Source organism: Schistocerca cancellata, unplaced genomic scaffold (assembly GCF_023864275.1).
Source record: "Schistocerca cancellata isolate TAMUIC-IGC-003103 unplaced genomic scaffold, iqSchCanc2.1 HiC_scaffold_318, whole genome shotgun sequence".
Taxonomy (NCBI): domain Eukaryota; kingdom Metazoa; phylum Arthropoda; class Insecta; order Orthoptera; family Acrididae; genus Schistocerca; species Schistocerca cancellata.
In genome coordinates this window covers 69,396-91,012 of record NW_026046336.1, presented here as the reverse complement: position 1 = coordinate 91,012, position 21,617 = coordinate 69,396, and the positions used below count along the sequence as shown (strand labels likewise).

Genomic DNA, 21,617 nt, shown 5'->3' with positions numbered 1-21,617 from the left:
ACCGCTGCAACAACGAGGCCAAAAGCAATGGACTGTGACTTTTGCCATACGTGAGAAGATGCTCGCAAACAGGGAAAGTGCGTGACGGAATGCGAGTGGAGGGGGTATAAACCCGGAGAAGAATGTGCACGTCCGGTGTGGTCTAGTGGCTAGGATACCTGGCTTTCACCCAGGAGGCCCGGGTTCGATTCCCGGTACCGGAATGGAATTTTTTCGGAACAAATGACGACAAGTTTTGACCGTGCGAAATGCTGTTTCACGTCCTCCTCGCATTATAGCTACTGGTTGGTAAACGTCAGCTGACAACAGTCGAGAGAAACGGGCACGCAACGAAATTACTACGAGCAGCGGCATAGAGGGAGAAGAGACGCTGGTCCACTGTTGGATTGCTGCCATAGAAATGTTACATGGCAATACGCAGACCAATTCCCGCGAAGCAATGGGAGAATGTCTGCACCGAGGCCCGTTAGCTCAGTTGGTTAGAGCGTCGTGCTAATAACGCGAAGGTCGTGGGTTCGATCCCCCCACGGGCCACTACGATTTTACTATTTCAAAAAGGCAACGCCGATTTCCCCGCGGAAGTATGGTGACAAAGAAATCGTCACATTGTGTGGCAGCTGATAGGGGACCCGAACGCGACTTGTCGGGACGCGCTAAAACATTTCACTGGTCACAGCACGCTCAACACACAGTTTCTCGTCCGATCACCACAACTGCGCGACGTTGGGCGTTGTCAGTGCTTGGGCGGGTGACCGCCTGCGAATATAGGACACTGTCGACAGTTTCAATTCGTATTTCTCTTTCCTCTTCGGTTTCGGAGCTGCAGCGCTATTCGGTCAAGGGCACTGGCGCCACGTTTTGCCTCTCGGTATGCCAAGTCGCGCCGTGCGGCCACAGTGAAATGAAGGAGCGTGTTGTAAAATTTGCAACAAAGAAAAAAAAATGTACTAGTAATAAAACTGAATTTGTCCGACAGAACATGTAAAATCAGACAATACATGATAACAGGCAGCAGGTATTTACTTGAGGCATAAGTAATGTTGTGCCCGCCTCGCCATACCTCTCTCAGTCGTTTCGCGTGCTTGTCCTTTTGATATAGGCCGATTGGAGAGCGTCAGCTCTCGCGTCAGCTGAGCAAAGTCGAGACAAGTCGAGACTCAAGGGGAATCGACGCACACGCTATAGGGTGGCCTGCAGCGAGTAAGATGGGGAAAGAAACATTAATTTAAGGACGCGTGGCAAAAGTACTCATACGCAAAAGTAAAAGCCTGCTGCGGTGGCCGGGAATCGAACCCGGATCAACTGCTTGGAAGGCAACTATGCTGACCATTACACCACCACCGCACGGTTTCCTTCCACGCCTCGCGAGCCGCGCTGTGTCTGCTTCCCGCCTGTCGGCGGCGGCCGAAGGTGGTCGTAGCTGTAGGCGCGTTACGGGGTAGGCGAGCCCATCCAGGCAGCGTCTCTAGGCACATTTCGCGTCCTTTGGCAAGAGTCGTCGCGTGCGTACTCCGCAAGAGTACTCAGACGATCATTTTTAAGCAGTGCGGTGCAGGATTCAGCGTCTGTAGCATTCTCTCGAGAGGATGCGACGGCGCTGGACGGCAGTCCCACTTTCCCCACAGACGTCTGCCGCGGAAAGCACCAGGAAGCTGTGAACTAGCTCAGCATCGGTGGTTCAGTGGTAGAATGCTCGCCTGCCACGCGGGCGGCCTGGGTTCGATTCCCGGCCGATGCATCGTTTTGTTTTTTCTCCGATAGTGGTGCTGCGTGTCTTTCGCACTCGAACTGCGTGAGCCATGAGAATGAACCGCGGGATTCCGTGTGGAAAGAAGCAATCATGCAGCGCGCACGACTGCTCGTTTGGACTCTTGCGTGCTATTGTACATACTGGCGTCGGCCTAGCATCGCAAGTTGCCTGCCGCGCCGGGAATGCACGTGTAGCAACAGAAAAAATGAGCCACGGAGTGCAGACTCTGTACCACTGGTATTCGGTACTTAGCAAGATTCCAGAAGGTGTGGCGATCGCCTGCCTCGGTAGCGCAGTAGGCAGCGCGTAAGTCTCATAATCTTAAGGTCGTGAGTTCGATCCTCACCCGGGGCATTTAATTTACTATCGTTCACAGCTAAGTCGACGGCTCTGGGGTTGCGAAGGAGCGAAACACTTAGTAGTTTGTTATCGACAAGGCTTCAACGACTCAGCGTGAAAATGTTTACTTCCCGTTATTACTAGTTGCAGTTCTTTTGTAAAATTTTCAAGAAAAAAAGTACTAGTAATAAAACTGAATTTCGTATGATATAACATGTAAAGTCACACAATGTATGACCTGCTATATAATGACAGGCAGCAGGTCTTTACTTGCGAAATAAGTAAATAAATATTACTACTTACAGCTTTGCTTTTCCTCCTACCGCTGCAACAACGAGGCCAAAAGCAATGGACTGTGACTTTTGCCATACGTGAGAAGATGCTCGCAAACAGGGAAAGTGCGTGACGGAATGCGAGTGGAGGGGGTATAAACCCGGAGAAGAATGTGCACGTCCGGTGTGGTCTAGTGGCTAGGATACCTGGCTTTCACCCAGGAGGCCCGGGTTCGATTCCCGGTACCGGAATGGAATTTTTTCGGAACAAATGACGACAAGTTTTGACCGTGCGAAATGCTGTTTCACGTCCTCCTCGCATTATAGCTACTGGTTGGTAAACGTCAGCTGACAACAGTCGAGAGAAACGGGCACGCAACGAAATTACTACGAGCAGCGGCATAGAGGGAGAAGAGACGCTGGTCCACTGTTGGATTGCTGCCATAGAAATGTTACATGGCAATACGCAGACCAATTCCCGCGAAGCAATGGGAGAATGTCTGCACCGAGGCCCGTTAGCTCAGTTGGTTAGAGCGTCGTGCTAATAACGCGAAGGTCGTGGGTTCGATCCCCCCACGGGCCACTACGATTTTACTATTTCAAAAAGGCAACGCCGATTTCCCCGCGGAAGTATGGTGACAAAGAAATCGTCACATTGTGTGGCAGCTGATAGGGGACCCGAACGCGACTTGTCGGGACGCGCTAAAACATTTCACTGGTCACAGCACGCTCAACACACAGTTTCTCGTCCGATCACCACAACTGCGCGACGTTGGGCGTTGTCAGTGCTTGGGCGGGTGACCGCCTGCGAATATAGGACACTGTCGACAGTTTCAATTCGTATTTCTCTTTCCTCTTCGGTTTCGGAGCTGCAGCGCTATTCGGTCAAGGGCACTGGCGCCACGTTTTGCCTCTCGGTATGCCAAGTCGCGCCGTGCGGCCACAGTGAAATGAAGGAGCGTGTTGTAAAATTTGCAACAAAGAAAAAAAAATGTACTAGTAATAAAACTGAATTTGTCCGACAGAACATGTAAAATCAGACAATACATGATAACAGGCAGCAGGTATTTACTTGAGGCATAAGTAATGTTGTGCCCGCCTCGCCATACCTCTCTCAGTCGTTTCGCGTGCTTGTCCTTTTGATATAGGCCGATTGGAGAGCGTCAGCTCTCGCGTCAGCTGAGCAAAGTCGAGACAAGTCGAGACTCAAGGGGAATCGACGCACACGCTATAGGGTGGCCTGCAGCGAGTAAGATGGGGAAAGAAACATTAATTTAAGGACGCGTGGCAAAAGTACTCATACGCAAAAGTAAAAGCCTGCTGCGGTGGCCGGGAATCGAACCCGGATCAACTGCTTGGAAGGCAACTATGCTGACCATTACACCACCACCGCACGGTTTCCTTCCACGCCTCGCGAGCCGCGCTGTGTCTGCTTCCCGCCTGTCGGCGGCGGCCGAAGGTGGTCGTAGCTGTAGGCGCGTTACGGGGTAGGCGAGCCCATCCAGGCAGCGTCTCTAGGCACATTTCGCGTCCTTTGGCAAGAGTCGTCGCGTGCGTACTCCGCAAGAGTACTCAGACGATCATTTTTAAGCAGTGCGGTGCAGGATTCAGCGTCTGTAGCATTCTCTCGAGAGGATGCGACGGCGCTGGACGGCAGTCCCACTTTCCCCACAGACGTCTGCCGCGGAAAGCACCAGGAAGCTGTGAACTAGCTCAGCATCGGTGGTTCAGTGGTAGAATGCTCGCCTGCCACGCGGGCGGCCCGGGTTCGATTCCCGGCCGATGCATCGTTTTGTTTTTTCTCCGATAGTGGTGCTGCGTGTCTTTCGCACTCGAACTGCGTGAGCCATGAGAATGAACCGCGGGATTCCGTGTGGAAAGAAGCAATCATGCAGCGCGCACGACTGCTCGTTTGGACTCTTGCGTGCTATTGTACATACTGGCGTCGGCCTAGCATCGCAAGTTGCCTGCCGCGCCGGGAATGCACGTGTAGCAACAGAAAAAATGAGCCACGGAGTGCAGACTCTGTACCACTGGTATTCGGTACTTAGCAAGATTCCAGAAGGTGTGGCGATCGCCTGCCTCGGTAGCGCAGTAGGCAGCGCGTAAGTCTCATAATCTTAAGGTCGTGAGTTCGATCCTCACCCGGGGCATTTAATTTACTATCGTTCACAGCTAAGTCGACGGCTCTGGGGTTGCGAAGGAGCGAAACACTTAGTAGTTTGTTATCGACAAGGCTTCAACGACTCAGCGTGAAAATGTTTACTTCCCGTTATTACTAGTTGCAGTTCTTTTGTAAAATTTTCAAGAAAAAAAGTACTAGTAATAAAACTGAATTTCGTATGATATAACATGTAAAGTCACACAATGTATGACCTGCTATATAATGACAGGCAGCAGGTCTTTACTTGCGAAATAAGTAAATAAATATTACTACTTACAGCTTTGCTTTTCCTCCTACCGCTGCAACAACGAGGCCAAAAGCAATGGACTGTGACTTTTGCCATACGTGAGAAGATGCTCGCAAACAGGGAAAGTGCGTGACGGAATGCGAGTGGAGGGGGAATAAACCCGGAGAAGAATGTGCACGTCCGGTGTGGTCTAGTGGCTAGGATACCTGGCTTTCACCCAGGAGGCCCGGGTTCGATTCCCGGTACCGGAATAGAATTTTTTCGGAACAAATGACGACAAGTTTTGACCGTGCGAAATGCTGTTTCACGTCCTCCTCGCATTATAGCTACTGGTTGGTAAACGTCAGCTGACAACAGTCGAGAGAAACGGGCACGCAACGAAATTACTACGAGCAGCGGCATAGAGGGAGAAGAGACGCTGGTCCACTGTTGGATTGCTGCCATAGAAATGTTACATGGCAATACGCAGACCAATTCCCGCGAAGCAATGGGAGAATGTCTGCACCGAGGCCCGTTAGCTCAGTTGGTTAGAGCGTCGTGCTAATAACGCGAAGGTCGTGGGTTCGATCCCCCCACGGGCCACTACGATTTTACTATTTCAAAAAGGCAACGCCGATTTCCCCGCGGAAGTATGGTGACAAAGAAATCGTCACATTGTGTGGCAGCTGATAGGGGACCCGAACGCGACTTGTCGGGACGCGCTAAAACATTTCACTGGTCACAGCACGCTCAACACACAGTTTCTCGTCCGATCACCACAACTGCGCGACGTTGGGCGTTGTCAGTGCTTGGGCGGGTGACCGCCTGCGAATATAGGACACTGTCGACAGTTTCAATTCGTATTTCTCTTTCCTCTTCGGTTTCGGAGCTGCAGCGCTATTCGGTCAAGGGCACTGGCGCCACGTTTTGCCTCTCGGTATGCCAAGTCGCGCCGTGCGGCCACAGTGAAATGAAGGAGCGTGTTGTAAAATTTGCAACAAAGAAAAAAAAATGTACTAGTAATAAAACTGAATTTGTCCGACAGAACATGTAAAATCAGACAATACATGATAACAGGCAGCAGGTATTTACTTGAGGCATAAGTAATGTTGTGCCCGCCTCGCCATACCTCTCTCAGTCGTTTCGCGTGCTTGTCCTTTTGATATAGGCCGATTGGAGAGCGTCAGCTCTCGCGTCAGCTGAGCAAAGTCGAGACAAGTCGAGACTCAAGGGGAATCGACGCACACGCTATAGGGTGGCCTGCAGCGAGTAAGATGGGGAAAGAAACATTAATTTAAGGACGCGTGGCAAAAGTACTCATACGCAAAAGTAAAAGCCTGCTGCGGTGGCCGGGAATCGAACCCGGATCAACTGCTTGGAAGGCAACTATGCTGACCATTACACCACCACCGCACGGTTTCCTTCCACGCCTCGCGAGCCGCGCTGTGTCTGCTTCCCGCCTGTCGGCGGCGGCCGAAGGTGGTCGTAGCTGTAGGCGCGTTACGGGGTAGGCGAGCCCATCCAGGCAGCGTCTCTAGGCACATTTCGCGTCCTTTGGCAAGAGTCGTCGCGTGCGTACTCCGCAAGAGTACTCAGACGATCATTTTTAAGCAGTGCGGTGCAGGATTCAGCGTCTGTAGCATTCTCTCGAGAGGATGCGACGGCGCTGGACGGCAGTCCCACTTTCCCCACAGACGTCTGCCGCGGAAAGCACCAGGAAGCTGTGAACTAGCTCAGCATCGGTGGTTCAGTGGTAGAATGCTCGCCTGCCACGCGGGCGGCCCGGGTTCGATTCCCGGCCGATGCATCGTTTTGTTTTTTCTCCGATAGTGGTGCTGCGTGTCTTTCGCACTCGAACTGCGTGAGCCATGAGAATGAACCGCGGGATTCCGTGTGGAAAGAAGCAATCATGCAGCGCGCACGACTGCTCGTTTGGACTCTTGCGTGCTATTGTACATACTGGCGTCGGCCTAGCATCGCAAGTTGCCTGCCGCGCCGGGAATGCACGTGTAGCAACAGAAAAAATGAGCCACGGAGTGCAGACTCTGTACCACTGGTATTCGGTACTTAGCAAGATTCCAGAAGGTGTGGCGATCGCCTGCCTCGGTAGCGCAGTAGGCAGCGCGTAAGTCTCATAATCTTAAGGTCGTGAGTTCGATCCTCACCCGGGGCATTTAATTTACTATCGTTCACAGCTAAGTCGACGGCTCTGGGGTTGCGAAGGAGCGAAACACTTAGTAGTTTGTTATCGACAAGGCTTCAACGACTCAGCGTGAAAATGTTTACTTCCCGTTATTACTAGTTGCAGTTCTTTTGTAAAATTTTCAAGAAAAAAAGTACTAGTAATAAAACTGAATTTCGTATGATATAACATGTAAAGTCACACAATGTATGACCTGCTATATAATGACAGGCAGCAGGTCTTTACTTGCGAAATAAGTAAATAAATATTACTACTTACAGCTTTGCTTTTCCTCCTACCGCTGCAACAACGAGGCCAAAAGCAATGGACTGTGACTTTTGCCATACGTGAGAAGATGCTCGCAAACAGGGAAAGTGCGTGACGGAATGCGAGTGGAGGGGGTATAAACCCGGAGAAGAATGTGCACGTCCGGTGTGGTCTAGTGGCTAGGATACCTGGCTTTCACCCAGGAGGCCCGGGTTCGATTCCCGGTACCGGAATGGAATTTTTTCGGAACAAATGACGACAAGTTTTGACCGTGCGAAATGCTGTTTCACGTCCTCCTCGCATTATAGCTACTGGTTGGTAAACGTCAGCTGACAACAGTCGAGAGAAACGGGCACGCAACGAAATTACTACGAGCAGCGGCATAGAGGGAGAAGAGACGCTGGTCCACTGTTGGATTGCTGCCATAGAAATGTTACATGGCAATACGCAGACCAATTCCCGCGAAGCAATGGGAGAATGTCTGCACCGAGGCCCGTTAGCTCAGTTGGTTAGAGCGTCGTGCTAATAACGCGAAGGTCGTGGGTTCGATCCCCCCACGGGCCACTACGATTTTACTATTTCAAAAAGGCAACGCCGATTTCCCCGCGGAAGTATGGTGACAAAGAAATCGTCACATTGTGTGGCAGCTGATAGGGGACCCGAACGCGACTTGTCGGGACGCGCTAAAACATTTCACTGGTCACAGCACGCTCAACACACAGTTTCTCGTCCGATCACCACAACTGCGCGACGTTGGGCGTTGTCAGTGCTTGGGCGGGTGACCGCCTGCGAATATAGGACACTGTCGACAGTTTCAATTCGTATTTCTCTTTCCTCTTCGGTTTCGGAGCTGCAGCGCTATTCGGTCAAGGGCACTGGCGCCACGTTTTGCCTCTCGGTATGCCAAGTCGCGCCGTGCGGCCACAGTGAAATGAAGGAGCGTGTTGTAAAATTTGCAACAAAGAAAAAAAAATGTACTAGTAATAAAACTGAATTTGTCCGACAGAACATGTAAAATCAGACAATACATGATAACAGGCAGCAGGTATTTACTTGAGGCATAAGTAATGTTGTGCCCGCCTCGCCATACCTCTCTCAGTCGTTTCGCGTGCTTGTCCTTTTGATATAGGCCGATTGGAGAGCGTCAGCTCTCGCGTCAGCTGAGCAAAGTCGAGACAAGTCGAGACTCAAGGGGAATCGACGCACACGCTATAGGGTGGCCTGCAGCGAGTAAGATGGGGAAAGAAACATTAATTTAAGGACGCGTGGCAAAAGTACTCATACGCAAAAGTAAAAGCCTGCTGCGGTGGCCGGGAATCGAACCCGGATCAACTGCTTGGAAGGCAACTATGCTGACCATTACACCACCACCGCACGGTTTCCTTCCACGCCTCGCGAGCCGCGCTGTGTCTGCTTCCCGCCTGTCGGCGGCGGCCGAAGGTGGTCGTAGCTGTAGGCGCGTTACGGGGTAGGCGAGCCCATCCAGGCAGCGTCTCTAGGCACATTTCGCGTCCTTTGGCAAGAGTCGTCGCGTGCGTACTCCGCAAGAGTACTCAGACGATCATTTTTAAGCAGTGCGGTGCAGGATTCAGCGTCTGTAGCATTCTCTCGAGAGGATGCGACGGCGCTGGACGGCAGTCCCACTTTCCCCACAGACGTCTGCCGCGGAAAGCACCAGGAAGCTGTGAACTAGCTGAGCATCGGTGGTTCAGTGGTAGAATGCTCGCCTGCCACGCGGGCGGCCCGGGTTCGATTCCCGGCCGATCATCGTTTTGTTTTTTCTCCGATAGTGGTGCTGCGTGTCTTTCGCACTCGAACTGCGTGAGCCATGAGAATGAACCGCGGGATTCCGTGTGGAAAGAAGCAATCATGCAGCGCGCACGACTGCTCGTTTGGACTCTTGCGTGCTATTGTACATACTGGCGTCGGCCTAGCATCGCAAGTTGCCTGCCGCGCCGGGAATGCACGTGTAGCAACAGAAAAAATGAGCCACGGAGTGCAGACTCTGTACCACTGGTATTCGGTACTTAGCAAGATTCCAGAAGGTGTGGCGATCGCCTGCCTCGGTAGCGCAGTAGGCAGCGCGTAAGTCTCATAATCTTAAGGTCGTGAGTTCGATCCTCACCCGGGGCATTTAATTTACTATCGTTCACAGCTAAGTCGACGGCTCTGGGGTTGCGAAGGAGCGAAACACTTAGTAGTTTGTTATCGACAAGGCTTCAACGACTCAGCGTGAAAATGTTTACTTCCCGTTATTACTAGTTGCAGTTCTTTTGTAAAATTTTCAAGAAAAAAAGTACTAGTAATAAAACTGAATTTCGTATGATATAACATGTAAAGTCACACAATGTATGACCTGCTATATAATGACAGGCAGCAGGTCTTTACTTGCGAAATAAGTAAATAAATATTACTACTTACAGCTTTGCTTTTCCTCCTACCGCTGCAACAACGAGGCCAAAAGCAATGGACTGTGACTTTTGCCATACGTGAGAAGATGCTCGCAAACAGGGAAAGTGCGTGACGGAATGCGAGTGGAGGGGGAATAAACCCGGAGAAGAATGTGCACGTCCGGTGTGGTCTAGTGGCTAGGATACCTGGCTTTCACCCAGGAGGCCCGGGTTCGATTCCCGGTACCGGAATGGAATTTTTTCGGAACAAATGACGACAAGTTTTGACCGTGCGAAATGCTGTTTCACGTCCTCCTCGCATTATAGCTACTGGTTGGTAAACGTCAGCTGACAACAGTCGAGAGAAACGGGCACGCAACGAAATTACTACGAGCAGCGGCATAGAGGGAGAAGAGACGCTGGTCCACTGTTGGATTGCTGCCATAGAAATGTTACATGGCAATACGCAGACCAATTCCCGCGAAGCAATGGGAGAATGTCTGCACCGAGGCCCGTTAGCTCAGTTGGTTAGAGCGTCGTGCTAATAACGCGAAGGTCGTGGGTTCGATCCCCCCACGGGCCACTACGATTTTACTATTTCAAAAAGGCAACGCCGATTTCCCCGCGGAAGTATGGTGACAAAGAAATCGTCACATTGTGTGGCAGCTGATAGGGGACCCGAACGCGACTTGTCGGGACGCGCTAAAACATTTCACTGGTCACAGCACGCTCAACACACAGTTTCTCGTCCGATCACCACAACTGCGCGACGTTGGGCGTTGTCAGTGCTTGGGCGGGTGACCGCCTGCGAATATAGGACACTGTCGACAGTTTCAATTCGTATTTCTCTTTCCTCTTCGGTTTCGGAGCTGCAGCGCTATTCGGTCAAGGGCACTGGCGCCACGTTTTGCCTCTCGGTATGCCAAGTCGCGCCGTGCGGCCACAGTGAAATGAAGGAGCGTGTTGTAAAATTTGCAACAAAGAAAAAAAAATGTACTAGTAATAAAACTGAATTTGTCCGACAGAACATGTAAAATCAGACAATACATGATAACAGGCAGCAGGTATTTACTTGAGGCATAAGTAATGTTGTGCCCGCCTCGCCATACCTCTCTCAGTCGTTTCGCGTGCTTGTCCTTTTGATATAGGCCGATTGGAGAGCGTCAGCTCTCGCGTCAGCTGAGCAAAGTCGAGACAAGTCGAGACTCAAGGGGAATCGACGCACACGCTATAGGGTGGCCTGCAGCGAGTAAGATGGGGAAAGAAACATTAATTTAAGGACGCGTGGCAAAAGTACTCATACGCAAAAGTAAAAGCCTGCTGCGGTGGCCGGGAATCGAACCCGGATCAACTGCTTGGAAGGCAACTATGCTGACCATTACACCACCACCGCACGGTTTCCTTCCACGCCTCGCGAGCCGCGCTGTGTCTGCTTCCCGCCTGTCGGCGGCGGCCGAAGGTGGTCGTAGCTGTAGGCGCGTTACGGGGTAGGCGAGCCCATCCAGGCAGCGTCTCTAGGCACATTTCGCGTCCTTTGGCAAGAGTCGTCGCGTGCGTACTCCGCAAGAGTACTCAGACGATCATTTTTAAGCAGTGCGGTGCAGGATTCAGCGTCTGTAGCATTCTCTCGAGAGGATGCGACGGCGCTGGACGGCAGTCCCACTTTCCCCACAGACGTCTGCCGCGGAAAGCACCAGGAAGCTGTGAACTAGCTCAGCATCGGTGGTTCAGTGGTAGAATGCTCGCCTGCCACGCGGGCGGCCCGGGTTCGATTCCCGGCCGATGCATCGTTTTGTTTTTTCTCCGATAGTGGTGCTGCGTGTCTTTCGCACTCGAACTGCGTGAGCCATGAGAATGAACCGCGGGATTCCGTGTGGAAAGAAGCAATCATGCAGCGCGCACGACTGCTCGTTTGGACTCTTGCGTGCTATTGTACATACTGGCGTCGGCCTAGCATCGCAAGTTGCCTGCCGCGCCGGGAATGCACGTGTAGCAACAGAAAAAATGAGCCACGGAGTGCAGACTCTGTACCACTGGTATTCGGTACTTAGCAAGATTCCAGAAGGTGTGGCGATCGCCTGCCTCGGTAGCGCAGTAGGCAGCGCGTAAGTCTCATAATCTTAAGGTCGTGAGTTCGATCCTCACCCGGGGCATTTAATTTACTATCGTTCACAGCTAAGTCGACGGCTCTGGGGTTGCGAAGGAGCGAAACACTTAGTAGTTTGTTATCGACAAGGCTTCAACGACTCAGCGTGAAAATGTTTACTTCCCGTTATTACTAGTTGCAGTTCTTTTGTAAAATTTTCAAGAAAAAAAGTACTAGTAATAAAACTGAATTTCGTATGATATAACATGTAAAGTCACACAATGTATGACCTGCTATATAATGACAGGCAGCAGGTCTTTACTTGCGAAATAAGTAAATAAATATTACTACTTACAGCTTTGCTTTTCCTCCTACCGCTGCAACAACGAGGCCAAAAGCAATGGACTGTGACTTTTGCCATACGTGAGAAGATGCTCGCAAACAGGGAAAGTGCGTGACGGAATGCGAGTGGAGGGGGTATAAACCCGGAGAAGAATGTGCACGTCCGGTGTGGTCTAGTGGCTAGGATACCTGGCTTTCACCCAGGAGGCCCGGGTTCGATTCCCGGTACCGGAATGGAATTTTTTCGGAACAAATGACGACAAGTTTTGACCGTGCGAAATGCTGTTTCACGTCCTCCTCGCATTATAGCTACTGGTTGGTAAACGTCAGCTGACAACAGTCGAGAGAAACGGGCACGCAACGAAATTACTACGAGCAGCGGCATAGAGGGAGAAGAGACGCTGGTCCACTGTTGGATTGCTGCCATAGAAATGTTACATGGCAATACGCAGACCAATTCCCGCGAAGCAATGGGAGAATGTCTGCACCGAGGCCCGTTAGCTCAGTTGGTTAGAGCGTCGTGCTAATAACGCGAAGGTCGTGGGTTCGATCCCCCCACGGGCCACTACGATTTTACTATTTCAAAAAGGCAACGCCGATTTCCCCGCGGAAGTATGGTGACAAAGAAATCGTCACATTGTGTGGCAGCTGATAGGGGACCCGAACGCGACTTGTCGGGACGCGCTAAAACATTTCACTGGTCACAGCACGCTCAACACACAGTTTCTCGTCCGATCACCACAACTGCGCGACGTTGGGCGTTGTCAGTGCTTGGGCGGGTGACCGCCTGCGAATATAGGACACTGTCGACAGTTTCAATTCGTATTTCTCTTTCCTCTTCGGTTTCGGAGCTGCAGCGCTATTCGGTCAAGGGCACTGGCGCCACGTTTTGCCTCTCGGTATGCCAAGTCGCGCCGTGCGGCCACAGTGAAATGAAGGAGCGTGTTGTAAAATTTGCAACAAAGAAAAAAAAATGTACTAGTAATAAAACTGAATTTGTCCGACAGAACATGTAAAATCAGACAATACATGATAACAGGCAGCAGGTATTTACTTGAGGCATAAGTAATGTTGTGCCCGCCTCGCCATACCTCTCTCAGTCGTTTCGCGTGCTTGTCCTTTTGATATAGGCCGATTGGAGAGCGTCAGCTCTCGCGTCAGCTGAGCAAAGTCGAGACAAGTCGAGACTCAAGGGGAATCGACGCACACGCTATAGGGTGGCCTGCAGCGAGTAAGATGGGGAAAGAAACATTAATTTAAGGACGCGTGGCAAAAGTACTCATACGCAAAAGTAAAAGCCTGCTGCGGTGGCCGGGAATCGAACCCGGATCAACTGCTTGGAAGGCAACTATGCTGACCATTACACCACCACCGCACGGTTTCCTTCCACGCCTCGCGAGCCGCGCTGTGTCTGCTTCCCGCCTGTCGGCGGCGGCCGAAGGTGGTCGTAGCTGTAGGCGCGTTACGGGGTAGGCGAGCCCATCCAGGCAGCGTCTCTAGGCACATTTCGCGTCCTTTGGCAAGAGTCGTCGCGTGCGTACTCCGCAAGAGTACTCAGACGATCATTTTTAAGCAGTGCGGTGCAGGATTCAGCGTCTGTAGCATTCTCTCGAGAGGATGCGACGGCGCTGGACGGCAGTCCCACTTTCCCCACAGACGTCTGCCGCGGAAAGCACCAGGAAGCTGTGAACTAGCTGAGCATCGGTGGTTCAGTGGTAGAATGCTCGCCTGCCACGCGGGCGGCCCGGGTTCGATTCCCGGCCGATGCATCGTTTTGTTTTTTCTCCGATAGTGGTGCTGCGTGTCTTTCGCACTCGAACTGCGTGAGCCATGAGAATGAACCGCGGGATTCCGTGTGGAAAGAAGCAATCATGCAGCGCGCACGACTGCTCGTTTGGACTCTTGCGTGCTATTGTACATACTGGCGTCGGCCTAGCATCGCAAGTTGCCTGCCGCGCCGGGAATGCACGTGTAGCAACAGAAAAAATGAGCCACGGAGTGCAGACTCTGTACCACTGGTATTCGGTACTTAGCAAGATTCCAGAAGGTGTGGCGATCGCCTGCCTCGGTAGCGCAGTAGGCAGCGCGTAAGTCTCATAATCTTAAGGTCGTGAGTTCGATCCTCACCCGGGGCATTTAATTTACTATCGTTCACAGCTAAGTCGACGGCTCTGGGGTTGCGAAGGAGCGAAACACTTAGTAGTTTGTTATCGACAAGGCTTCAACGACTCAGCGTGAAAATGTTTACTTCCCGTTATTACTAGTTGCAGTTCTTTTGTAAAATTTTCAAGAAAAAAAGTACTAGTAATAAAACTGAATTTCGTATGATATAACATGTAAAGTCACACAATGTATGACCTGCTATATAATGACAGGCAGCAGGTCTTTACTTGCGAAATAAGTAAATAAATATTACTACTTACAGCTTTGCTTTTCCTCCTACCGCTGCAACAACGAGGCCAAAAGCAATGGACTGTGACTTTTGCCATACGTGAGAAGATGCTCGCAAACAGGGAAAGTGCGTGACGGAATGCGAGTGGAGGGGGTATAAACCCGGAGAAGAATGTGCACGTCCGGTGTGGTCTAGTGGCTAGGATACCTGGCTTTCACCCAGGAGGCCCGGGTTCGATTCCCGGTACCGGAATGGAATTTTTTCGGAACAAATGACGACAAGTTTTGACCGTGCGAAATGCTGTTTCACGTCCTCCTCGCATTATAGCTACTGGTTGGTAAACGTCAGCTGACAACAGTCGAGAGAAACGGGCACGCAACGAAATTACTACGAGCAGCGGCATAGAGGGAGAAGAGACGCTGGTCCACTGTTGGATTGCTGCCATAGAAATGTTACATGGCAATACGCAGACCAATTCCCGCGAAGCAATGGGAGAATGTCTGCACCGAGGCCCGTTAGCTCAGTTGGTTAGAGCGTCGTGCTAATAACGCGAAGGTCGTGGGTTCGATCCCCCCACGGGCCACTACGATTTTACTATTTCAAAAAGGCAACGCCGATTTCCCCGCGGAAGTATGGTGACAAAGAAATCGTCACATTGTGTGGCAGCTGATAGGGGACCCGAACGCGACTTGTCGGGACGCGCTAAAACATTTCACTGGTCACAGCACGCTCAACACACAGTTTCTCGTCCGATCACCACAACTGCGCGACGTTGGGCGTTGTCAGTGCTTGGGCGGGTGACCGCCTGCGAATATAGGACACTGTCGACAGTTTCAATTCGTATTTCTCTTTCCTCTTCGGTTTCGGAGCTGCAGCGCTATTCGGTCAAGGGCACTGGCGCCACGTTTTGCCTCTCGGTATGCCAAGTCGCGCCGTGCGGCCACAGTGAAATGAAGGAGCGTGTTGTAAAATTTGCAACAAAGAAAAAAAAATGTACTAGTAATAAAACTGAATTTGTCCGACAGAACATGTAAAATCAGACAATACATGATAACAGGCAGCAGGTATTTACTTGAGGCATAAGTAATGTTGTGCCCGCCTCGCCATACCTCTCTCAGTCGTTTCGCGTGCTTGTCCTTTTGATATAGGCCGATTGGAGAGCGTCAGCTCTCGCGTCAGCTGAGCAAAGTCGAGACAAGTCGAGACTCAAGGGGAATCGACGCACACGCTATAGGGTGGCCTGCAGCGAGTAAGATGGGGAAAGAAACATTAATTTAAGGACGCGTGGCAAAAGTACTCATACGCAAAAGTAAAAGCCTGCTGCGGTGGCCGGGAATCGAACCCGGATCAACTGCTTGGAAGGCAACTATGCTGACCATTACACCACCACCGCACGGTTTCCTTCCACGCCTCGCGAGCCGCGCTGTGTCTGCTTCCCGCCTGTCGGCGGCGGCCGAAGGTGGTCGTAGCTGTAGGCGCGTTACGGGGTAGGCGAGCCCATCCAGGCAGCGTCTCTAGGCACATTTCGCGTCCTTTGGCAAGAGTCGTCGCGTGCGTACTCCGCAAGAGTACTCAGACGATCATTTTTAAGCAGTGCGGTGCAGGATTCAGCGTCTGTAGCATTCTCTCGAGAGGATGCGACGGCGCTGGACGGCAGTCCCACTTTCCCCACAGACGTCTGCCGCGGAAAGCACCAGGAAGCTGTGAACTAGCTGAGCATCGGTGGTTCAGTGGTAGAATGCTCGCCTGCCACGCGGGCGGCCCGGGTTCGATTCCCGGCCGATGCATCGTTTTGTTTTTTCTCCGATAGTGGTGCTGCGTGTCTTTCGCACTCGAACTGCGTGAGCCATGAGAATGAACCGCGGGATTCCGTGTGGAAAGAAGCAATCATGCAGCGCGCACGACTGCTCGTTTGGACTCTTGCGTGCTATTGTACATACTGGCGTCGGCCTAGCATCGCAAGTTGCCTGCCGCGCCGGGAATGCACGTGTAGCAACAGAAAAAATGAGCCACGGAGTGCAGACTCTGTACCACTGGTATTCGGTACTTAGCAAGATTCCAGAAGGTGTGGCGATCGCCTGCCTCGGTAGCGCAGTAGGCAGCGCGTAAGTCTCATAATCTTAAGGTCGTGAGTTCGATCCTCACCCGGGGCATTTAATTTACTATCGTTCACAGCTAAGTCGACGGCTCTGGGGTTGCGAAGGAGCGAAACACTTAGTAGTTTGTTATCGACAAGGCTTCAACGACTCAGCGTGAAAATGTTTACTTCCCGTTATTACTAGTTGCAGTTCTTTTGTAAAATTTTCAAGAAAAAAAGTACTAGTAATAAAACTGAATTTCGTATGATATAACATGTAAAGTCACACAATGTATGACCTGCTATATAATGACAGGCAGCAGGTCTTTACTTGCGAAATAAGTAAATAAATATTACTACTTACAGCTTTGCTTTTCCTCCTACCGCTGCAACAACGAGGCCAAAAGCAATGGACTGTGACTTTTGCCATACGTGAGAAGATGCTCGCAAACAGGGAAAGTGCGTGACGGAATGCGAGTGGAGGGGGTATAAACCCGGAGAAGAATGTGCACGTCCGGTGTGGTCTAGTGGCTAGGATACCTGGCTTTCACCCAGGAGGCCCGGGTTCGATTCCCGGTACCGGAATGGAATTTTTTCGGAACAAATGACGACAAGTTTTGACCGTGCGAAATGCTGTTTCACGTCCTCCTCGCATTATAGCTACTGGTTGGTAAACGTCAGCTGACAACAGTCGAGAGAAACGGGCACGCAACGAAATTACTACGAGCAGCGGCATAGAGGGAGAAGAGACGCTGGTCCACTGTTGGATTGCTGCCATAGAAATGTTACATGGCAATACGCAGACCAATTCCCGCGAAGCAATGGGAGAATGTCTGCACCGAGGCCCGTTAGCTCAGTTGGTTAGAGCGTCGTGCTAATAACGCGAAGGTCGTGGGTTCGATCCCCCCACGGGCCACTACGATTTTACTATTTCAAAAAGGCAACGCCGATTTCCCCGCGGAAGTATGGTGACAAAGAAATCGTCACATTGTGTGGCAGCTGATAGGGGACCCGAACGCGACTTGTCGGGACGCGCTAAAACATTTCACTGGTCACAGCACGCTCAACACACAGTTTCTCGTCCGATCACCACAACTGCGCGACGTTGGGCGTTGTCAGTGCTTGGGCGGGTGACCGCCTGCGAATATAGGACACTGTCGACAGTTTCAATTCGTATTTCTCTTTCCTCTTCGGTTTCGGAGCTGCAGCGCTATTCGGTCAAGGGCACTGGCGCCACGTTTTGCCTCTCGGTATGCCAAGTCGCGCCGTGCGGCCACAGTGAAATGAAGGAGCGTGTTGTAAAATTTGCAACAAAGAAAAAAAAATGTACTAGTAATAAAACTGAATTTGTCCGACAGAACATGTAAAATCAGACAATACATGATAACAGGCAGCAGGTATTTACTTGAGGCATAAGTAATGTTGTGCCCGCCTCGCCATACCTCTCTCAGTCGTTTCGCGTGCTTGTCCTTTTGATATAGGCCGATTGGAGAGCGTCAGCTCTCGCGTCAGCTGAGCAAAGTCGAGACAAGTCGAGACTCAAGGGGAATCGACGCACACGCTATAGGGTGGCCTGCAGCGAGTAAGATGGGGAAAGAAACATTAATTTAAGGACGCGTGGCAAAAGTACTCATACGCAAAAGTAAAAGCCTGCTGCGGTGGCCGGGAATCGAACCCGGATCAACTGCTTGGAAGGCAACTATGCTGACCATTACACCACCACCGCACGGTTTCCTTCCACGCCTCGCGAGCCGCGCTGTGTCTGCTTCCCGCCTGTCGGCGGCGGCCGAAGGTGGTCGTAGCTGTAGGCGCGTTACGGGGTAGGCGAGCCCATCCAGGCAGCGTCTCTAGGCACATTTCGCGTCCTTTGGCAAGAGTCGTCGCGTGCGTACTCCGCAAGAGTACTCAGACGATCATTTTTAAGCAGTGCGGTGCAGGATTCAGCGTCTGTAGCATTCTCTCGAGAGGATGCGACGGCGCTGGACGGCAGTCCCACTTTCCCCACAGACGTCTGCCGCGGAAAGCACCAGGAAGCTGTGAACTAGCTCAGCATCGGTGGTTCAGTGGTAGAATGCTCGCCTGCCACGCGGGCGGCCCGGGTTCGATTCCCGGCCGATCATCGTTTTGTTTTTTCTCCGATAGTGGTGCTGCGTGTCTTTCGCACTCGAACTGCGTGAGCCATGAGAATGAACCGCGGGATTCCGTGTGGAAAGAAGCAATCATGCAGCGCGCACGACTGCTCGTTTGGACTCTTGCGTGCTATTGTACATACTGGCGTCGGCCTAGCATCGCAAGTTGCCTGCCGCGCCGGGAATGCACGTGTAGCAACAGAAAAAATGAGCCACGGAGTGCAGACTCTGTACCACTGGTATTCGGTACTTAGCAAGATTCCAGAAGGTGTGGCGATCGCCTGCCTCGGTAGCGCAGTAGGCAGCGCGTAAGTCTCATAATCTTAAGGTCGTGAGTTCGATCCTCACCCGGGGCATTTAATTTACTATCGTTCACAGCTAAGTCGACGGCTCTGGGGTTGCGAAGGAGCGAAACACTTAGTAGTTTGTTATCGACAAGGCTTCAACGACTCAGCGTGAAAATGTTTACTTCCCGTTATTACTAGTTGCAGTTCTTTTGTAAAATTTTCAAGAAAAAAAGTACTAGTAATAAAACTGAATTTCGTATGATATAACATGTAAAGTCACACAATGTATGACCTGCTATATAATGACAGGCAGCAGGTCTTTACTTGCGAAATAAGTAAATAAATATTACTACTTACAGCTTTGCTTTTCCTCCTACCGCTGCAACAACGAGGCCAAAAGCAATGGACTGTGACTTTTGCCATACGTGAGAAGATGCTCGCAAACAGGGAAAGTGCGTGACGGAATGCGAGTGGAGGGGGTATAAACCCGGAGAAGAATGTGCACGTCCGGTGTGGTCTAGTGGCTAGGATACCTGGCTTTCACCCAGGAGGCCCGGGTTCGATTCCCGGTACCGGAATGGAATTTTTTCGGAACAAATGACGACAAGTTTTGACCGTGCGAAATGCTGTTTCACGTCCTCCTCGCATTATAGCTACTGGTTGGTAAACGTCAGCTGACAACAGTCGAGAGAAACGGGCACGCAACGAAATTACTACGAGCAGCGGCATAGAGGGAGAAGAGACGCTGGTCCACTGTTGGATTGCTGCCATAGAAATGTTACATGGCAATACGCAGACCAATTCCCGCGAAGCAATGGGAGAATGTCTGCACCGAGGCCCGTTAGCTCAGTTGGTTAGAGCGTCGTGCTAATAACGCGAAGGTCGTGGGTTCGATCCCCCCACGGGCCACTACGATTTTACTATTTCAAAAAGGCAACGCCGATTTCCCCGCGGAAGTATGGTGACAAAGAAATCGTCACATTGTGTGGCAGCTGATAGGGGACCCGAACGCGACTTGTCGGGACGCGCTAAAACATTTCACTGGTCACAGCACGCTCAACACACAGTTTCTCGTCCGATCACCACAACTGCGCGACGTTGGGCGTTGTCAGTGCTTGGGCGGGTGACCGCCTGCGAATATAGGACACTGTCGACAGTTTCAATTCGTATTTCTCTTTCCTCTTCGGTTTCGGAGCTGCAGCGCTATTCGGTCAAGGGCACTGGCGCCACGTTTTGCCTCTCGGTATGCCAAGTCGCGCCGTGCGGCCACAGTGAAATGAAGGAGCGTGTTGTAAAATTTGCAACAAAGAAAAAAAAATGTACTAGTAATAAAACTGAATTTGTCCGACAGAACATGTAAAATCAGACAATACATGATAACAGGCAGCAGGTATTTACTTGAGGCATAAGTAATGTTGTGCCCGCCTCGCCATACCTCTCTCAGTCGTTTCGCGTGCTTGTCCTTTTGATATAGGCCGATTGGAGAGCGTCAGCTCTCGCGTCAGCTGAGCAAAGTCGAGACTCAAGGGGAATCGACGCACACGCTATAGGGTGGCCTGCAGCGAGTAAGATGGGGAAAGAAACATTAATTTAAGGACGCGTGGCAAAAGTACTCATACGCAAAAGTAAAAGCCTGCTGCGGTGGCCGGGAATCGAACCCGGATCAACTGCTTGGAAGGCAACTATGCTGACCATTACACCACCACCGCACGGTTTCCTTCCACGCCTCGCGAGCCGCGCTGTGTCTGCTTCCCGCCTGTCGGCGGCGGCCGAAGGTGGTCGTAGCTGTAGGCGCGTTACGGGGTAGGCGAGCCCATCCAGGCAGCGTCTCTAGGCACATTTCGCGTCCTTTGGCAAGAGTCGTCGCGTGCGTACTCCGCAAGAGTACTCAGACGATCATTTTTAAGCAGTGCGGTGCAGGATTCAGCGTCTGTAGCATTCTCTCGAGAGGATGCGACGGCGCTGGACGGCAGTCCCACTTTCCCCACAGACGTCTGCCGCGGAAAGCACCAGGAAGCTGTGAACTAGCTGAGCATCGGTGGTTCAGTGGTAGAATGCTCGCCTGCCACGCGGGCGGCCCGGGTTCGATTCCCGGCCGATCATCGTTTTGTTTTTTCTCCGATAGTGGTGCTGCGTGTCTTTCGCACTCGAACTGCGTGAGCCATGAGAATGAACCGCGGGATTCCGTGTGGAAAGAAGCAATCATGCAGCGCGCACGACTGCTCGTTTGGACTCTTGCGTGCTATTGTACATACTGGCGTCGGCCTAGCATCGCAAGTTGCCTGCCGCGCCGGGAATGCACGTGTAGCAACAGAAAAAATGAGCCACGGAGTGCAGACTCTGTACCACTGGTATTCGGTACTTAGCAAGATTCCAGAAGGTGTGGCGATCGCCTGCCTCGGTAGCGCAGTAGGCAGCGCGTAAGTCTCATAATCTTAAGGTCGTGAGTTCGATCCTCACCCGGGGCATTTAATTTACTATCGTTCACAGCTAAGTCGACGGCTCTGGGGTTGCGAAGGAGCGAAACACTTAGTAGTTTGTTATCGACAAGGCTTCAACGACTCAGCGTGAAAATGTTTACTTCCCGTTATTACTAGTTGCAGTTCTTTTGTAAAATTTTCAAGAAAAAAAGTACTAGTAATAAAACTGAATTTCGTATGATATAACATGTAAAGTCACACAATGTATGACCTGCTATATAATGACAGGCAGCA

General features: G+C 51.5%; 45 non-coding genes across 45 annotated transcripts; 36 read left to right on the top strand and 9 right to left on the bottom strand.

The window, feature by feature from the left end:
• Positions 1–131: 131 nt before the first annotated feature.
• Trnae-uuc (transfer RNA glutamic acid (anticodon UUC)) lies at positions 132–203 on the top strand. Its single transcript has one exon. It is a non-coding gene; the product is annotated as a tRNA-Glu (tRNA).
• A 257-nt stretch (positions 204–460) lies between these two features.
• Positions 461–534, top strand: Trnai-aau (transfer RNA isoleucine (anticodon AAU)). Its single transcript has one exon. It is a non-coding gene; the product is annotated as a tRNA-Ile (tRNA).
• Positions 535–1,272: 738 nt separating this feature from the next.
• Trnag-ucc (transfer RNA glycine (anticodon UCC)) lies at positions 1,273–1,344 on the bottom strand. Its single transcript has one exon. It is a non-coding gene; the product is annotated as a tRNA-Gly (tRNA).
• Positions 1,345–1,667: 323 nt separating this feature from the next.
• Trnag-gcc (transfer RNA glycine (anticodon GCC)) lies at positions 1,668–1,738 on the top strand. Its single transcript has one exon. It is a non-coding gene; the product is annotated as a tRNA-Gly (tRNA).
• Positions 1,739–2,031: 293 nt separating this feature from the next.
• Trnam-cau (transfer RNA methionine (anticodon CAU)) lies at positions 2,032–2,104 on the top strand. Its single transcript has one exon. It is a non-coding gene; the product is annotated as a tRNA-Met (tRNA).
• A 437-nt stretch (positions 2,105–2,541) lies between these two features.
• Trnae-uuc (transfer RNA glutamic acid (anticodon UUC)) lies at positions 2,542–2,613 on the top strand. The gene has a single exon. It is a non-coding gene; the product is annotated as a tRNA-Glu (tRNA).
• A 257-nt stretch (positions 2,614–2,870) lies between these two features.
• Trnai-aau (transfer RNA isoleucine (anticodon AAU)) lies at positions 2,871–2,944 on the top strand. Its single transcript has one exon. It is a non-coding gene; the product is annotated as a tRNA-Ile (tRNA).
• A 738-nt stretch (positions 2,945–3,682) lies between these two features.
• Trnag-ucc (transfer RNA glycine (anticodon UCC)) lies at positions 3,683–3,754 on the bottom strand. Its single transcript has one exon. It is a non-coding gene; the product is annotated as a tRNA-Gly (tRNA).
• A 323-nt stretch (positions 3,755–4,077) lies between these two features.
• Positions 4,078–4,148, top strand: Trnag-gcc (transfer RNA glycine (anticodon GCC)). Its single transcript has one exon. It is a non-coding gene; the product is annotated as a tRNA-Gly (tRNA).
• Positions 4,149–4,441: 293 nt separating this feature from the next.
• Trnam-cau (transfer RNA methionine (anticodon CAU)) lies at positions 4,442–4,514 on the top strand. The gene has a single exon. It is a non-coding gene; the product is annotated as a tRNA-Met (tRNA).
• Positions 4,515–4,951: 437 nt separating this feature from the next.
• Positions 4,952–5,023, top strand: Trnae-uuc (transfer RNA glutamic acid (anticodon UUC)). The gene has a single exon. It is a non-coding gene; the product is annotated as a tRNA-Glu (tRNA).
• A 257-nt stretch (positions 5,024–5,280) lies between these two features.
• Trnai-aau (transfer RNA isoleucine (anticodon AAU)) lies at positions 5,281–5,354 on the top strand. Its single transcript has one exon. It is a non-coding gene; the product is annotated as a tRNA-Ile (tRNA).
• Positions 5,355–6,092: 738 nt separating this feature from the next.
• Trnag-ucc (transfer RNA glycine (anticodon UCC)) lies at positions 6,093–6,164 on the bottom strand. The gene has a single exon. It is a non-coding gene; the product is annotated as a tRNA-Gly (tRNA).
• A 323-nt stretch (positions 6,165–6,487) lies between these two features.
• Trnag-gcc (transfer RNA glycine (anticodon GCC)) lies at positions 6,488–6,558 on the top strand. The gene has a single exon. It is a non-coding gene; the product is annotated as a tRNA-Gly (tRNA).
• Positions 6,559–6,851: 293 nt separating this feature from the next.
• Positions 6,852–6,924, top strand: Trnam-cau (transfer RNA methionine (anticodon CAU)). The gene has a single exon. It is a non-coding gene; the product is annotated as a tRNA-Met (tRNA).
• A 437-nt stretch (positions 6,925–7,361) lies between these two features.
• Trnae-uuc (transfer RNA glutamic acid (anticodon UUC)) lies at positions 7,362–7,433 on the top strand. The gene has a single exon. It is a non-coding gene; the product is annotated as a tRNA-Glu (tRNA).
• Positions 7,434–7,690: 257 nt separating this feature from the next.
• Trnai-aau (transfer RNA isoleucine (anticodon AAU)) lies at positions 7,691–7,764 on the top strand. The gene has a single exon. It is a non-coding gene; the product is annotated as a tRNA-Ile (tRNA).
• Positions 7,765–8,502: 738 nt separating this feature from the next.
• Positions 8,503–8,574, bottom strand: Trnag-ucc (transfer RNA glycine (anticodon UCC)). The gene has a single exon. It is a non-coding gene; the product is annotated as a tRNA-Gly (tRNA).
• A 320-nt stretch (positions 8,575–8,894) lies between these two features.
• Trnag-gcc (transfer RNA glycine (anticodon GCC)) lies at positions 8,895–8,968 on the top strand. The gene has a single exon. It is a non-coding gene; the product is annotated as a tRNA-Gly (tRNA).
• A 292-nt stretch (positions 8,969–9,260) lies between these two features.
• On the top strand, positions 9,261–9,333 carry Trnam-cau (transfer RNA methionine (anticodon CAU)). The gene has a single exon. It is a non-coding gene; the product is annotated as a tRNA-Met (tRNA).
• Positions 9,334–9,770: 437 nt separating this feature from the next.
• Trnae-uuc (transfer RNA glutamic acid (anticodon UUC)) lies at positions 9,771–9,842 on the top strand. The gene has a single exon. It is a non-coding gene; the product is annotated as a tRNA-Glu (tRNA).
• A 257-nt stretch (positions 9,843–10,099) lies between these two features.
• Trnai-aau (transfer RNA isoleucine (anticodon AAU)) lies at positions 10,100–10,173 on the top strand. Its single transcript has one exon. It is a non-coding gene; the product is annotated as a tRNA-Ile (tRNA).
• Positions 10,174–10,911: 738 nt separating this feature from the next.
• Trnag-ucc (transfer RNA glycine (anticodon UCC)) lies at positions 10,912–10,983 on the bottom strand. The gene has a single exon. It is a non-coding gene; the product is annotated as a tRNA-Gly (tRNA).
• Positions 10,984–11,306: 323 nt separating this feature from the next.
• On the top strand, positions 11,307–11,377 carry Trnag-gcc (transfer RNA glycine (anticodon GCC)). The gene has a single exon. It is a non-coding gene; the product is annotated as a tRNA-Gly (tRNA).
• A 293-nt stretch (positions 11,378–11,670) lies between these two features.
• Trnam-cau (transfer RNA methionine (anticodon CAU)) lies at positions 11,671–11,743 on the top strand. Its single transcript has one exon. It is a non-coding gene; the product is annotated as a tRNA-Met (tRNA).
• Positions 11,744–12,180: 437 nt separating this feature from the next.
• Positions 12,181–12,252, top strand: Trnae-uuc (transfer RNA glutamic acid (anticodon UUC)). Its single transcript has one exon. It is a non-coding gene; the product is annotated as a tRNA-Glu (tRNA).
• Positions 12,253–12,509: 257 nt separating this feature from the next.
• On the top strand, positions 12,510–12,583 carry Trnai-aau (transfer RNA isoleucine (anticodon AAU)). Its single transcript has one exon. It is a non-coding gene; the product is annotated as a tRNA-Ile (tRNA).
• A 738-nt stretch (positions 12,584–13,321) lies between these two features.
• Trnag-ucc (transfer RNA glycine (anticodon UCC)) lies at positions 13,322–13,393 on the bottom strand. Its single transcript has one exon. It is a non-coding gene; the product is annotated as a tRNA-Gly (tRNA).
• Positions 13,394–13,716: 323 nt separating this feature from the next.
• On the top strand, positions 13,717–13,787 carry Trnag-gcc (transfer RNA glycine (anticodon GCC)). The gene has a single exon. It is a non-coding gene; the product is annotated as a tRNA-Gly (tRNA).
• Positions 13,788–14,080: 293 nt separating this feature from the next.
• On the top strand, positions 14,081–14,153 carry Trnam-cau (transfer RNA methionine (anticodon CAU)). The gene has a single exon. It is a non-coding gene; the product is annotated as a tRNA-Met (tRNA).
• A 437-nt stretch (positions 14,154–14,590) lies between these two features.
• On the top strand, positions 14,591–14,662 carry Trnae-uuc (transfer RNA glutamic acid (anticodon UUC)). The gene has a single exon. It is a non-coding gene; the product is annotated as a tRNA-Glu (tRNA).
• Positions 14,663–14,919: 257 nt separating this feature from the next.
• Trnai-aau (transfer RNA isoleucine (anticodon AAU)) lies at positions 14,920–14,993 on the top strand. The gene has a single exon. It is a non-coding gene; the product is annotated as a tRNA-Ile (tRNA).
• Positions 14,994–15,731: 738 nt separating this feature from the next.
• Trnag-ucc (transfer RNA glycine (anticodon UCC)) lies at positions 15,732–15,803 on the bottom strand. The gene has a single exon. It is a non-coding gene; the product is annotated as a tRNA-Gly (tRNA).
• Positions 15,804–16,126: 323 nt separating this feature from the next.
• On the top strand, positions 16,127–16,197 carry Trnag-gcc (transfer RNA glycine (anticodon GCC)). The gene has a single exon. It is a non-coding gene; the product is annotated as a tRNA-Gly (tRNA).
• Positions 16,198–16,490: 293 nt separating this feature from the next.
• Trnam-cau (transfer RNA methionine (anticodon CAU)) lies at positions 16,491–16,563 on the top strand. The gene has a single exon. It is a non-coding gene; the product is annotated as a tRNA-Met (tRNA).
• A 437-nt stretch (positions 16,564–17,000) lies between these two features.
• Trnae-uuc (transfer RNA glutamic acid (anticodon UUC)) lies at positions 17,001–17,072 on the top strand. The gene has a single exon. It is a non-coding gene; the product is annotated as a tRNA-Glu (tRNA).
• A 257-nt stretch (positions 17,073–17,329) lies between these two features.
• Positions 17,330–17,403, top strand: Trnai-aau (transfer RNA isoleucine (anticodon AAU)). The gene has a single exon. It is a non-coding gene; the product is annotated as a tRNA-Ile (tRNA).
• A 738-nt stretch (positions 17,404–18,141) lies between these two features.
• Positions 18,142–18,213, bottom strand: Trnag-ucc (transfer RNA glycine (anticodon UCC)). Its single transcript has one exon. It is a non-coding gene; the product is annotated as a tRNA-Gly (tRNA).
• A 323-nt stretch (positions 18,214–18,536) lies between these two features.
• On the top strand, positions 18,537–18,611 carry Trnag-gcc (transfer RNA glycine (anticodon GCC)). The gene has a single exon. It is a non-coding gene; the product is annotated as a tRNA-Gly (tRNA).
• A 288-nt stretch (positions 18,612–18,899) lies between these two features.
• Positions 18,900–18,972, top strand: Trnam-cau (transfer RNA methionine (anticodon CAU)). Its single transcript has one exon. It is a non-coding gene; the product is annotated as a tRNA-Met (tRNA).
• A 437-nt stretch (positions 18,973–19,409) lies between these two features.
• On the top strand, positions 19,410–19,481 carry Trnae-uuc (transfer RNA glutamic acid (anticodon UUC)). Its single transcript has one exon. It is a non-coding gene; the product is annotated as a tRNA-Glu (tRNA).
• Positions 19,482–19,738: 257 nt separating this feature from the next.
• Positions 19,739–19,812, top strand: Trnai-aau (transfer RNA isoleucine (anticodon AAU)). The gene has a single exon. It is a non-coding gene; the product is annotated as a tRNA-Ile (tRNA).
• A 728-nt stretch (positions 19,813–20,540) lies between these two features.
• On the bottom strand, positions 20,541–20,612 carry Trnag-ucc (transfer RNA glycine (anticodon UCC)). Its single transcript has one exon. It is a non-coding gene; the product is annotated as a tRNA-Gly (tRNA).
• A 320-nt stretch (positions 20,613–20,932) lies between these two features.
• Trnag-gcc (transfer RNA glycine (anticodon GCC)) lies at positions 20,933–21,006 on the top strand. Its single transcript has one exon. It is a non-coding gene; the product is annotated as a tRNA-Gly (tRNA).
• Positions 21,007–21,298: 292 nt separating this feature from the next.
• Positions 21,299–21,371, top strand: Trnam-cau (transfer RNA methionine (anticodon CAU)). Its single transcript has one exon. It is a non-coding gene; the product is annotated as a tRNA-Met (tRNA).
• Positions 21,372–21,617: the final 246 nt, after the last annotated feature.